Source organism: Pan paniscus, chromosome 13 (assembly GCF_029289425.2).
Source record: "Pan paniscus chromosome 13, NHGRI_mPanPan1-v2.0_pri, whole genome shotgun sequence".
NCBI lineage: Eukaryota > Metazoa > Chordata > Mammalia > Primates > Hominidae > Pan > Pan paniscus.
Window position 1 is genome coordinate 15,650,645 of NC_073262.2, and position 11,848 is coordinate 15,662,492.

The following is an 11,848-nucleotide window of genomic DNA, read 5'->3' on the forward strand; positions in this document are numbered from 1 at the left end:
GTAGTCCCAGCTACTCGGGAGGCTGAAGCAGGAGAATCGCTTGAATCCACAAGGGGGAGGTTGCAGTGAGCTGAGATCACACGCCACTGCACTCTAGCCTGAGCCACAGTGTAAGATTCTGTCTCAAAAAAGAAAAAAAAGTATTGGAAGCAAGAAAAGGATAAACTAAATCTTGTGGTACTGGATAAGAGGTGAAAGTATTATTGTGAACTCTCATTTAGCTTTATATATATATAAAATGGATAGATACAAAAACAACAATAGATACATGTGTGTACATGGGTTAGTATACAACATATATTACCTAACTGTCTCATCCAGCTTTGAGGGCTTAGAAGTAATACATCTCAGTATTGACAAGCACACCCAGTGTCCAGATCTTAGTTTCTAAAAAAACACTTTCCAGTGAAAAAACCAGATTACTTTAGAGAAATGGTGGATTCCAGGGTTGAAGCAGGGGAAATGCTGTAGCATCTTATTATATCAGAAAGTAAGGATGTGCTCAACAAATGAAATGAAGCCGGGAATGAATTTTTAATCCCCTTAGCCCCTACCTTTTCTTACCATCCAAGCAGCAGTGAGAGTTTTGTACATGCACTGCCCTTGGGGTAGGGGTGAGATTGAAACAACAATGAAAACAATCCTGGCTTATTAGCCATTAAGACGATTTTTTTTTTTTTTTTTTTTGAGACGGAGTCTTGCTCTGTCGCCCAGGCTGGAGTGCACTGGCGCCATCTCGGCTCACTGCAAGCTCCGCCTCCCGGGTTCACGCCATTCTCCTGCCTCAGCCTCCGGAGTAGCTGAGACTACAGGCGCCCGCCACCATGCTCAGCTAATTTTCTGTATTTTTAGTAGAAATGAGGTTTCACCGTGTTAGCCAGGATGGTCTTGATCTCACGACCTTGTGATCCACCCTCCTTGGCCTCCCAAAGTGCTGGGATTACAGGAGTGAGCCACCGCGCCCGGCCAAGATGACTTTTTAAGTCTATGGCAGAGCCCATAGTCTTGAAAGCCATGGTTTTTATTGTGAAGAGCCAGGTGTCTGAAACAGAAAAGGGTTTTCTAAATCCCAACACCTTGGCGGGTTTTTTTTGAGATGAAGTTTCGCTCTTGTTACCCAGGCTGGAATGCAGTGGCGCGATCTTGGCTCACTGCAACCTTCACCTCCCGGGTTCAAGTGATTCTCCTGCCTCAGCCTCCCGAGTAGCTGGGACGACAGGCATCCACCACCACACCCTGCTAATGTTTTATATTTTTAGTAGAGATTGGGTTTCACCATGTTGGCCAGGCTGGTCTCAAACTCCTGACCTCAGGTGATCCACCTGCCTTGGCCTCCCAAAGTGCTGGGTAAATTACAGGAATGAGCAACTGCACCCAGCCGACACCTGGGCTTTAAATAACAAATGCTTAAAAGTCTGCAGGGACTCAAAACCCAATGGGAAAGAGGCAATACCCAAGCAATACCCTTCCAGCCCCAAAGCAGATGAGTTGAAGGAGGTGGTAAGACATGGAAGGTTTGAAGGGATCACAGGAGTTGGAGCCTGGGGGTTTCTTTAAGACTTGGGCTTATGGGTACAGGATGTGTTTGCAAAAATGAAAAACAAAAAAACCCCAAACAGAAACAGAGTGATCCTATTAGGTTTATGGGAATTCCAGAACAAAAAAGGTTTTGCATGGCATCCAAGATGTAGCTAGGAGACTACAATCCGTCTGAGTAATAGAATAGGACAGCAACGGTTGGCAGAGGGGACCCTAAGATCAGTCTCCCAGGAACATAGGGACCCCCAAGAGCTGTGGACATCATCAGACAGGGGACAGAGCATGGCAGGCTAGGGGGCTGGACAGAGGCCAGGGCAGAGCCATGGGTATCGGCAGCTGGAATAGAGGCTGTCACTCCAGGCCAGAAGGGGATGGCCACGTGTCAAGTGAGGCCAGTGAGAACAAGGACAGCTGGGATGAGACTCTCTTCCCTGAGGGACAGGAGAAGTGACAAACCTGTCAGAAACTTACACCACGCCCTCAGAGAAGGAAATAAGAGTTAAAGGAAGAATCCTCAAATTATTGACTTTTTGTTGTTGTTACCCAAAAAAGGCTGCGTTTTAGACTCATATGACTGAATTGCCTTGAATTAAGAAGCCTCATTATCCATTATCAAGAAAAAAAGAGATTGAGATGCACCACTTTTGGAAAGCTGGAAGTATAGGTCACATGCAGAGATCAAGTCCTACTGGGTCTTGTCCTGCTGGCAAAACCTTGCTGCTCACTGCTGCCATTTAATGGGGTCACCTGTTGCTTCTGGGATAAATGGTATCTCTAGTGTGCCTAAGTATGTAGGGAGAGGTGTCTGGGCCTCTCTGACCATGGAGTCAGTAAGGACAATTTGTTCTAGGTCACACGTGGGGCCCTCCGTGAGCCTGGTCTGGTATGGAAGAAATTCCCCCTACTGTTCTGGAACTCATCTGGTGTCAAGTGTGTCAGGTAGTGTAGGATGGGCAAGAGATCTTCTGGGAGCCAGGGGAGAGAGAGACAGCTTGGTTATGGACAGAGCTCTAGAGCGGCAGCTACACCCGTCTTGAATGGAGAGGTACCTGCCGGACACTCCAGGAAGCCTGAAATACAGGGATGCCTATGACCCACAGAAAGCCACACCAACCACCTGTCCCCTTCCCAGTCTACAGAGCAAATGTCAAGTAACTCGGATGGAGAAGGTAGATCAGGTTCTCACTCTCTCCCATCAAAATTTAGCTGCCTTATGTCCCAACTCCCTACGGTATTCCTACCTAAAAAAAGGAGGGGCAGCTAAGGCATTAATTGTTAGTAATGGCTTAATGGCAAGTCTTTAGCAAATCCATTTGCATTTTAATAGAGGTCTTTTAGGCCTTGGTAGAGAAGTTAGTAATGGGGGATTTGGGGCTTTTAGAGAAATAAATTAGGGCACCCCTGACATTTACCGCAGGGTGCTTTTCCTTGCTGGTTCCTTAAAGCTACGCTAACCAAACACTTCCAGAAGTCTATTGTCGCCTGTGGCTTGACAGTCCTGGTAGAGGTTCCCTATTTTGACTGTGGCAGGCCCCTCCCAAGAGCAACTGAGCTCAGCACAGTTCTTTTCCCCTCCTTCCACCATCCCTCCAGTGACGGGGCGCTGAGACTGATGCAAAGGAGAAAGGCAAGGAGAGAAATGATTTGCATCTTAGACTGGTGCAAATTCACACTTTGTGGAAAATTAACAGGTTCCTCACAAGACACCCTCCCCAGCCACCGTGAGACCAGATGCTCCTTAGCCTCCCCAGGGTGAGTCGAATGCGATCGCATGAATATTGATATCCGAAACTCCCTAGGCCTAAGCATCCATTTGCCCAGTCAAGAATTTCAGTTCTCACAGTTTTTCTCCTCTGCTCCACATTTTCCTGGGAATCACCAGGATGTGTCTTACATGTGCCAACAGTGAGCCTGGGCTGCCTCTCACCCTGAGTCTGTGTTGCTGTGGAGGCACCACTCTGCGGCCTTGTTCCTCTCTGCAAGCAGGCTGCTACCCACACTGGCTTGGACCTCTGCCCCAGTCAAGGGGGCAGAGCTATGACACTAGTCTCAGAGTTTCAACAATGCCTGTTGGAAAGGAAAACCCACCTATTTATTGTATCCTTTCTAACTCACTTAGGAAGGATGCACAACATCTTAAATATTATGGGGTTTTGGGATCCAGTATAACAGAACTTTCAGGCCACACAAAGGTTTTTCCCATAGTTTGTTTCATGGTAGGTATCAGGATGCTACTCTTGGAACTGAAGATTAGAACATGCCATCCCAAAATATGCCATTTTCAGGTGAAGACAATTAAGAAACAGCCAATGCAGGAAGGGCTCTCTGCCCTCCTCCTTTCTGCCTAAAAGCAGTGCATAAATTTTCTGTGAGAAATTTGTCTTTCCAATACTAGGAAGAAGAAAACATTCTTATCACTGGAGATAAGAAGTCAACTCTGACATGAGTCTGCACAAATAAACCTTATGGAAATAACCCTTATTGTCCATTCATTTCTCCCATATATTTCCTAGGTTTTTCCCCCTCAATTTGCCACCCCTAGAAGCCCAAATGCCTTTTCTTTGTCTAGTCACTTCCCCACAATTTATTGCCCTTTGTTATGATGGTACCGTAAGCCCCCAAATCTCACCACTTCCTTGAGGTTTTCACTTTTTTTTCTATGAAGGCCCCCTTCCTGTGCCACATACAAATATAAATGTCAAATAAAATTTAAATGATTTTCCATTATTAATCTGTCTTTTGTCAGCTTAATTCATAGGTCTCAGTCACAACATTAAGAGGGCAGAGAAAAAGTTGTGTCCTCCCTCCCTATTATCAAGCCCTACTAAAGAATATGGCCTACCATGCAGGATTCCTTCTTTCTAGGACCCACTGACTCTCTTTTAATCTGATCTTCCATTCAGACTTCCCTCCCAGGCATTGTGGAGTTTCATCTGCAAGCTACTCTCTACACAGTATTTCTGAAAAGGATGGCTTCATTCTTACAAAGTGATGTCAGACTTCTAGAGTGAATTTATTTTGGAGGTGTTCGTCAAGACCAAATGCTGCCAGGGAGCCCCCCTAGAGCTCAGACTCATGTCCTCACGCAGGCATTGGAATTGGATTTGTTGTCAATGGCGTTTTACAAAACTCTGATTTTTTTTTTGTTTTTGTTTTTGTTTTTTTGAGACAGAGTCTTGCTCTGTCGCCCAGACTGGAGTGCAGTGGTGCGATCTCGGCTCACTGTAACCTCCAACTCCTGGGTTCAAGCGATTTTCCTGCCTCAGCTGGGACTACAGCACACGCCACCATGCCTGGCTAATTTTTTGTATTTTTAGTAGAGACGGGGTTTCACCGTGTTAGCAAGGATGGTCTCGATCTCCTGACCTCGTGATCCACCCGGCTTGGCCTCCCAAAGTGCTGGGATTACAGGTGTGAGCCACCGTGCCTGGCCCGCAAAGCTCTTTCTTAATAAAAGCTGAGACTGGTCTCAGAGAATGCAACAGCAAGAAGAGAAAAATTCATCCCTGGTTCAAGGACCACACAGGCAGGGATCAAGGTGGAAAGAGATGGTTGTTGGAGAGAATGTCATAGAGACCCATGTTTAACTCATTCATGTCCTCAAGTTGAACAGTGCTTTGTTGTTGGGGGCCGAATGCCTCAGGTCTCCAGGATGTGCAGTTCAGATGCCCAACACTTTCCAGACGGTAGATTAACAGTCTCTGCTTAAATATTGAGGCTGGTGGTTCTGTTACTGAGAGCTGTACACTTAAGAGCCTCCAACACATGCTTGTGGGTGTCCCACAATAAAACACTTGCTGCAATATTCAACCCCAGACTTGGCTTGAAGAGGAAGATCCCTTCTGATGGTGAGGAGGAGGATGCCGAACCATCCAAGGTCAAGGTGGAGACCCTGCATAAGCTGTGCTAGTCAATACAGGCAGGACTCCTTGCACCTCAGATAATTATCTGATTGGGACTCCATAGGCCATAAGTTTAAAGAAGGTACTGCTCAAACCCAAGTGGATCATTTCTTGGGCAAAACTTAAAGACCCAATGAAGTGAAAACACCTATCATTTTGCTCTGGTGATGGGAAAGAGGATATCTCCTGTTAGCATACGGCAATGGTATACCTAGCAATTCAGATACTAGTTTGTCTGGGAGCAGTCAGGAAACACGAACAGGAAGCAGAAGAGTCACCCCATTCCCTTGAATAAATGAGCCCTGATGACCCTGGAGGATGGAGCTCTAAATGAAAAAAATGGAACAATCAGACTGGGTGCCAGAGGTCAGCAGTGAGACAGATGGTGAGGCCAGGTAAAGTCACATGCAGCACCCAACAACCTCTCTCATTCCTAATAAAAAGATAGTAAGGGCTCTTTTGACTCTCAGCTTATAAAGATTAGCCTACATCTGGCAGGCTCTCCAGAGGTGAGATTCTGGGACTCTGAGTCTGGAAAAAACATTACTGGAAACTAGGATCAGGGAAGAAGCTGTCCCCTCTCGTCATCCTCAGCCTTCATTCATGCTGCCACTGTAGAGCAGTCATATAGACTCTGAGCATGACATCCTCAGTGTTAGACAGAGCTTGTCTGGGGTCACAGCATGGTGAGAAAAGGAGCCAGAACTGGATAGAGAGGCGCTGGAGAGGACAGAGGGAGAGATGTTGGTTAACACTCAGTAAGGAGGCTGCCCAATCCATACTTGAGCATGCGAAGCCTGGCATCACCTCATATATAGAAATATGACCCTGGGGACAGAGTTCTGAGACACAGCAGAGCAAAAAACCATGTCGTGTTTACCTCCAAGAAGAAAAGTTTAAGTGAAGTTGGAAGAGACTTTTGCAGGTACTGTGAAGAATACACTAGGGAGAAAGAGAAATAAACATTCTCTGCACTCTCTTGGAGGCTTTATTCTTCCAGATGCTTAGATTGCAAGTAATAATAACCCAGACTACATTAACAGGAAAAAGAATAATGTATTAGCTCATAGAACTGAAAGCACAGGAATAAGTGCCTGTTTCAGGCAAAATTAGATCCAAGGCCTCCAACAATGTTTTCTGGAAATTGTTGCTCTGATTCTGCTTTCCTCTTGATGTGATTTGGATGTGTGTCACTGCCCAAATCTCATTTTGAATTATAATCTCCAATGTTAGCAGTAGGGCCTGGTGGGAAGTGATTTAAATCATGGGGGCAAATTTCTCATGAATTGTTCGGCACAGTCCCCTTGGTGCTGTCCTCAAAATAGTGAGCAAGTTCTCGAGAGATCTGGCCATTTAAAAGTGTATGAAACCGAGACAGCCAAGTGTAAAGGGGTCCCCAGAGAAACTCCAAATGGCCTGCGCACTGGGAGGGGTGCACACTGGGGTGGAGCCTCGGGAAGTTGGTGCTGTTTGCAGCGGGAAGGAGCCTGGCCCGTCCTCTTCCTGGGCGGAACATGGGATTCAGTCTGCGAGGCGGGGAGCACACTAGCAGGGTTCTGGCTTTGTAGAAGGTCCCTGTTGGGGTTTTTTTTCCCTTTTGCCCAATAATTTCCATTTATTCTCACCCTTCAAAGTGTCTGCAAGCCTGATCTCTCATGGCCATGTGACAAGAACCCAGCTCTTAGCTGAACTAAGGGAAAAGTCCTACAACAAAACCTCCCTCCCCACTCTCTATCTCTCTTCCTCCTGCTACAACTATGAGAGAAGCCTGCTCTCCTTTCACCTTCCCCCATGATTGGAAGCCTCCTGAGATCTCCCCAGAAGCTGATGCTGGTGCTATGCTTAATGTGCAGCCTGAAGAACCATGAGCCAATTAAACCTCTTTTCTTATAAATTATCCAGTCTTAGGTATTTATTTATAGCAATGTGAGAATGAACTAATAGACTTCTCTATTAAGCTTCATTTTCAGGCAGGCTCCCTCACCCCTTCTGGAGAACATCAGCTACTCTAGGCTTACAGTCTACAGTTTAACAATCCCAGGGAAAAAAACAAGACCCTTTTTCAATATTTCCAGTAAAAGTCCAGGCATTGATACCAATTGGTACAGCTTGGTCCTGTGCCCATCACTGGTTGGGCCGATTACTGTGCCTAGAAGGACATGTGGTCTGATACATTAAGCTCACATCATGACCTCGCCTCTGACACCTGTAGGAGGGATGAGAGCTCCTCTTTACAGGACTGAATTGAGAGTGGGAGGGCTTAGCTCTCCAGAAGAAAACAGGTGCACTGTTCCTCAAAGAAGGAGTGTTGGGAAGGTGAAACAAGTGTTCACTCACCCAGTGGCCTAGGAAGCCACTTCTGCCATAAAATTGCAATACGGGTAAATGCTGGCGCTCTGAACACAGGCAGGGGTGGGCTTGAGTCCTTATGACTTATTAGTATGAGCTCAGTGAATGATTTCACTCCTCTAGGCCTCAGGTTTCTCACTGTAAAGTGAGAATACTGCCTTCTTTGTGGGTATACTGGGAGAGTGAAATGAAACAATATTAAATATTCATTCAAAGCTAAAACTAATAGTACCTCTTCCCAACCTCCCCTAGCAGCTTCAGCTTAGATTAAACTGAAAGTAGATTTTGTCTGCTTTCTTCATAACTATTTCCCTATTCTTTATAGAAAGTAGGCATCCTTGTATACAGTTGCCATAGTGTCAACATTTGTTGAATAAATGAATGAATGATGACAAAATTAATACATTTCTGGAGAATTCCTACTTTTCAAATATCAGCTCCCAAGCCCTAGCAAACAGAATGAATGATCCCCTCCTCTGTGTCTGCTGGTATTTTTAATTAACTCCTCTTCCAGCTCTTATCAGCCAGAATGTGAACCAGGACTGTGTGTGACTCAACTCAAGCTCCTACTGCCTAGCACCCAGCCCAGTTTATGTTGCTGAATAAAAAAGGTCAGCTAGTCCAAACGCCTCACTTTGCAGATGTTCTAACAGAGCCCCAGAGAGGTTAATTTGTCAGAAGCCCCACAGCTTACCGAGTGATCCATGACTTCTAGTCTATTCTTTTTTCTGCTTCATACTCAGGACTCTGTTTTCTTCATGCTGCCATGAGCAATGCACACTGCCAGGAATAAAGCGAAGTTCTTGGTCCTCTAGAAAGGAAGGGGCATCTTCAGTATGAAAAGTCATCATCCTTAAAGAGTGGCATCAAGTACCAGATGCAAGTGTAAGGGTCATTCACTTGCTTCATACCACATATAAACACATTTTTAGTTTCAACATTTTTGTTTTTATTTTTGTTTTTGCAACCTTTGCTTCTTTCCAATAACTCAGGCAAGGCTCAGCCATTCCTACCCATCCTCCCCACACATGCATACCCAATTCCCAACTATGGTTGGAGGAGGCCAACAGGCCTTATTCGGGCTGGAGACTGAATGCTAAGCCCACAGCAGTGGGTTGTTAACCTCCTCACACTATGCCATCCCTTTTTCTGTCTGAAGGAAGAGGTCCTAGCAGGTACTAAGCTAGCATCTCCCCTTCCCTGACTGCTCCTAAACCCAGTTTCCCAAAATCCACGTACCCTGCCCAGTTAAATTCTATTCAAACAGGATCCACCAGAAACACATTCAAGATTATTTATGCTATTTTCCTTATTGGAGACTATGAAAAGACATTTCTCTTATTCATTTACTAATTCGACAAACATTTTAGTAGATACCTGTACTATATGCCAGGCACTGAGCGTACGAGAACAAATAAATGAATCATGAAGAATGTATGCAGGGCTAAGGCAACTATGTAATCCCTTAATAGTTTTTGTATCAGAATCCCCAAAGCAGAACTTTCTCATTCACCAACCTCTCCCCACACCCCTCCCCCCACAAACACCAATATTTAACTCAAAGAGCATGTCGTTAATAGCTTTTTAATTAAGAGGAAAGTTTCTTTCAAGGTAAGCTGAATCTTTTGGCTGCAAAAAGGTGTTCTTCTTATAAAAATAAAAAAAACAGCAGGTAGGTCTCTCATATTGATAGAAAGAAGGTTGATGGTGATGTATTCACTGCTTCCTTAATACCAGGAGGAAGGGCTGAATCTAAACTCAAAGTACGTGGAATGTTTTGATGTGAGAAGAAAGCAAAACATGTAAGACTCCATCAAAAATCCCATTTGGAGGAGCTCAGAGGAGCAAGACATTTCTCCAAGACTCAGGTGCACAGCTAATATATCTGAATGAATTAACTCGGCTATGCATATTTTTCTTCCTCTCTTATTCCTAATGAATTCATTCATTTTGAAAATTTAATGACCCTAACTTAGTAGTGTTAAGCCAGGCTTCTAGAATGTTCCCTAGTATTCCAAAGCTCCTTCCTTGCTAATTGTAAAAAAGTTTCCTTTTCAATTTATAAAAAGAGACATCTTGGCTTCTCATTTGTGCAAATATGTCATTTTCGAGTGAGGAAACTGAGACCCAGAGTGATTTGCTTAAGAGTACACAGCTAATTAGCTCTAGATCCAAGACCTAAGCCTCTTAACTACAAATTGAGAATTACACTTAAAGAAGTCCATTCGATAACTGTATTCCTTGAAATTTACATAATAGTCTACCAATTATTAAGGGTCTATTATGTACTAGGTACTTTACATATTTTTTTCTTTTAAGCCTCAAGTAAAACCTCCAAGATAGGGGTCACTAATGGATGCTGTTGAAGTGTTTAAATAATACCATTATATAGCACTTAGGGTTTACTGAATACTTCCTACATATTATCTCCAATTTTCACAAAAATCTTGCAAAGTATCATCAACCTTGTTTTATAGATACGAGACCTGGGTCTCGGAGGGATAAAGCAACTTGCGAAGCTCACGCAGTTAGGACATGAGTAGGGCTGCATCCAGATCTCAAAGCCTGTGTGCTACCACTGAAATGCTGCCCATGTAGGCAGCCATAGACCTATCTCAGCCCAAATAAATAGCATCAAAGACTCTTTCTCTCAGCGGGCCTATTGTACACCATAGAAACACTCCCCAGCATGAGGTAGCTAACTAGAGTGATGGTGCAACTGATAAGGTAGGTGACACTTCCAGGCAGGGCCGAGCTCTCAGCATAGTAGTGCCATGTAAGGGGACCTTGCATTATGGTTCTATCTGGGCCTTGGCTTGTCAGAGCCTGGAATTTCGCCCTAACATTTCATTTAGGGGTGGCCGGTATCCTTAAATTTTGTTTAATTTTAGCTGTATCACAAAACAACTATCATATAATGATTATAACGATGATGATGCTGATAACTACCATTTATTGAGTCCTATGTCACATGATGTGCTTTATGTACTTCGTCTCTAATTACTATGGAGATTGACTTACCCACCTAAAATGAAGCCCATTTCTCTTTCAGGACACATCCCCCTGTTGAATTGTGGTGTTTAAGAGATTTTTTTTCAGAACTGTTGCAGACAGAGGTGAGTTCCTATCTCCTTCTGCAATTACCTGCTGAATATCCTTGAGTGAGAGGTCATTGCCATAAAAATAACTTGCCAAAAGTTAATTTTCCTTATGCATAAGTCGTTGTTTTAGTCTGTTCAAGCTGCTATAACAAAATGCCATAGGCAGAAATTAGTTACTCATGGTCCTAGAGGCTGGAAGTGCAAAGTCAAGACACTGGCAGATTTGGAGTCTGGTGAGGGTCTGCTTCCTAGATCATAGATGGCTGTCTTTTTCTGTGTTTTCACATGGTAAAAGGGGTGAGGAATCTTTCTGGGGTCTCTTTTATAAGGCCACTTGCTCTTTTAAATAAGGGTCCCACGTTGTTGCCAAGTGTACAAAAATAGCAGAAAAGCTAAAATCAAAATGTTGGACTAAGATTAGATGCAGGAAAAGATGTAGACAGGATGTAAAAAAAACAAGTATGTAGAGTCATGAATGGCTCAAAGTCAGACACAACAGCATCACAAATAACAGTCTAAACACTGGTCATCTCTGAGATGTCTTCCACAGATTAATCTCACCCATTGCATACAGATGCTTCCATTTTATCTTAACATTTCGAGGTGATTCATTTTATTTTGAGGACCTACGTGCCATTCATTTTCTTCCACAGCTGCACCAACATACACACACATGCTCAAACATTAGTCTCAACCAAAAATTATATACACAAACAGACTGAAGCTGGGGATGCAGTCAGTCAGCCAGAAGTTGTTTGGTAAATTATCTATTCATTTGGAAGAAAAACAAAGTTAGATCCCTATCTCAAGCTACTGAATGAACAAAATTAAAACTCCAAAATGTAAACATTAAAAAAAACTATAAACATACCAGAGATGATACTTCAAGTTAGAGCAGCCTAAAAAGGTGGACAAATTCTCTCCCCGCCAAAACAAATATAAAAGTATAAAGTTGTT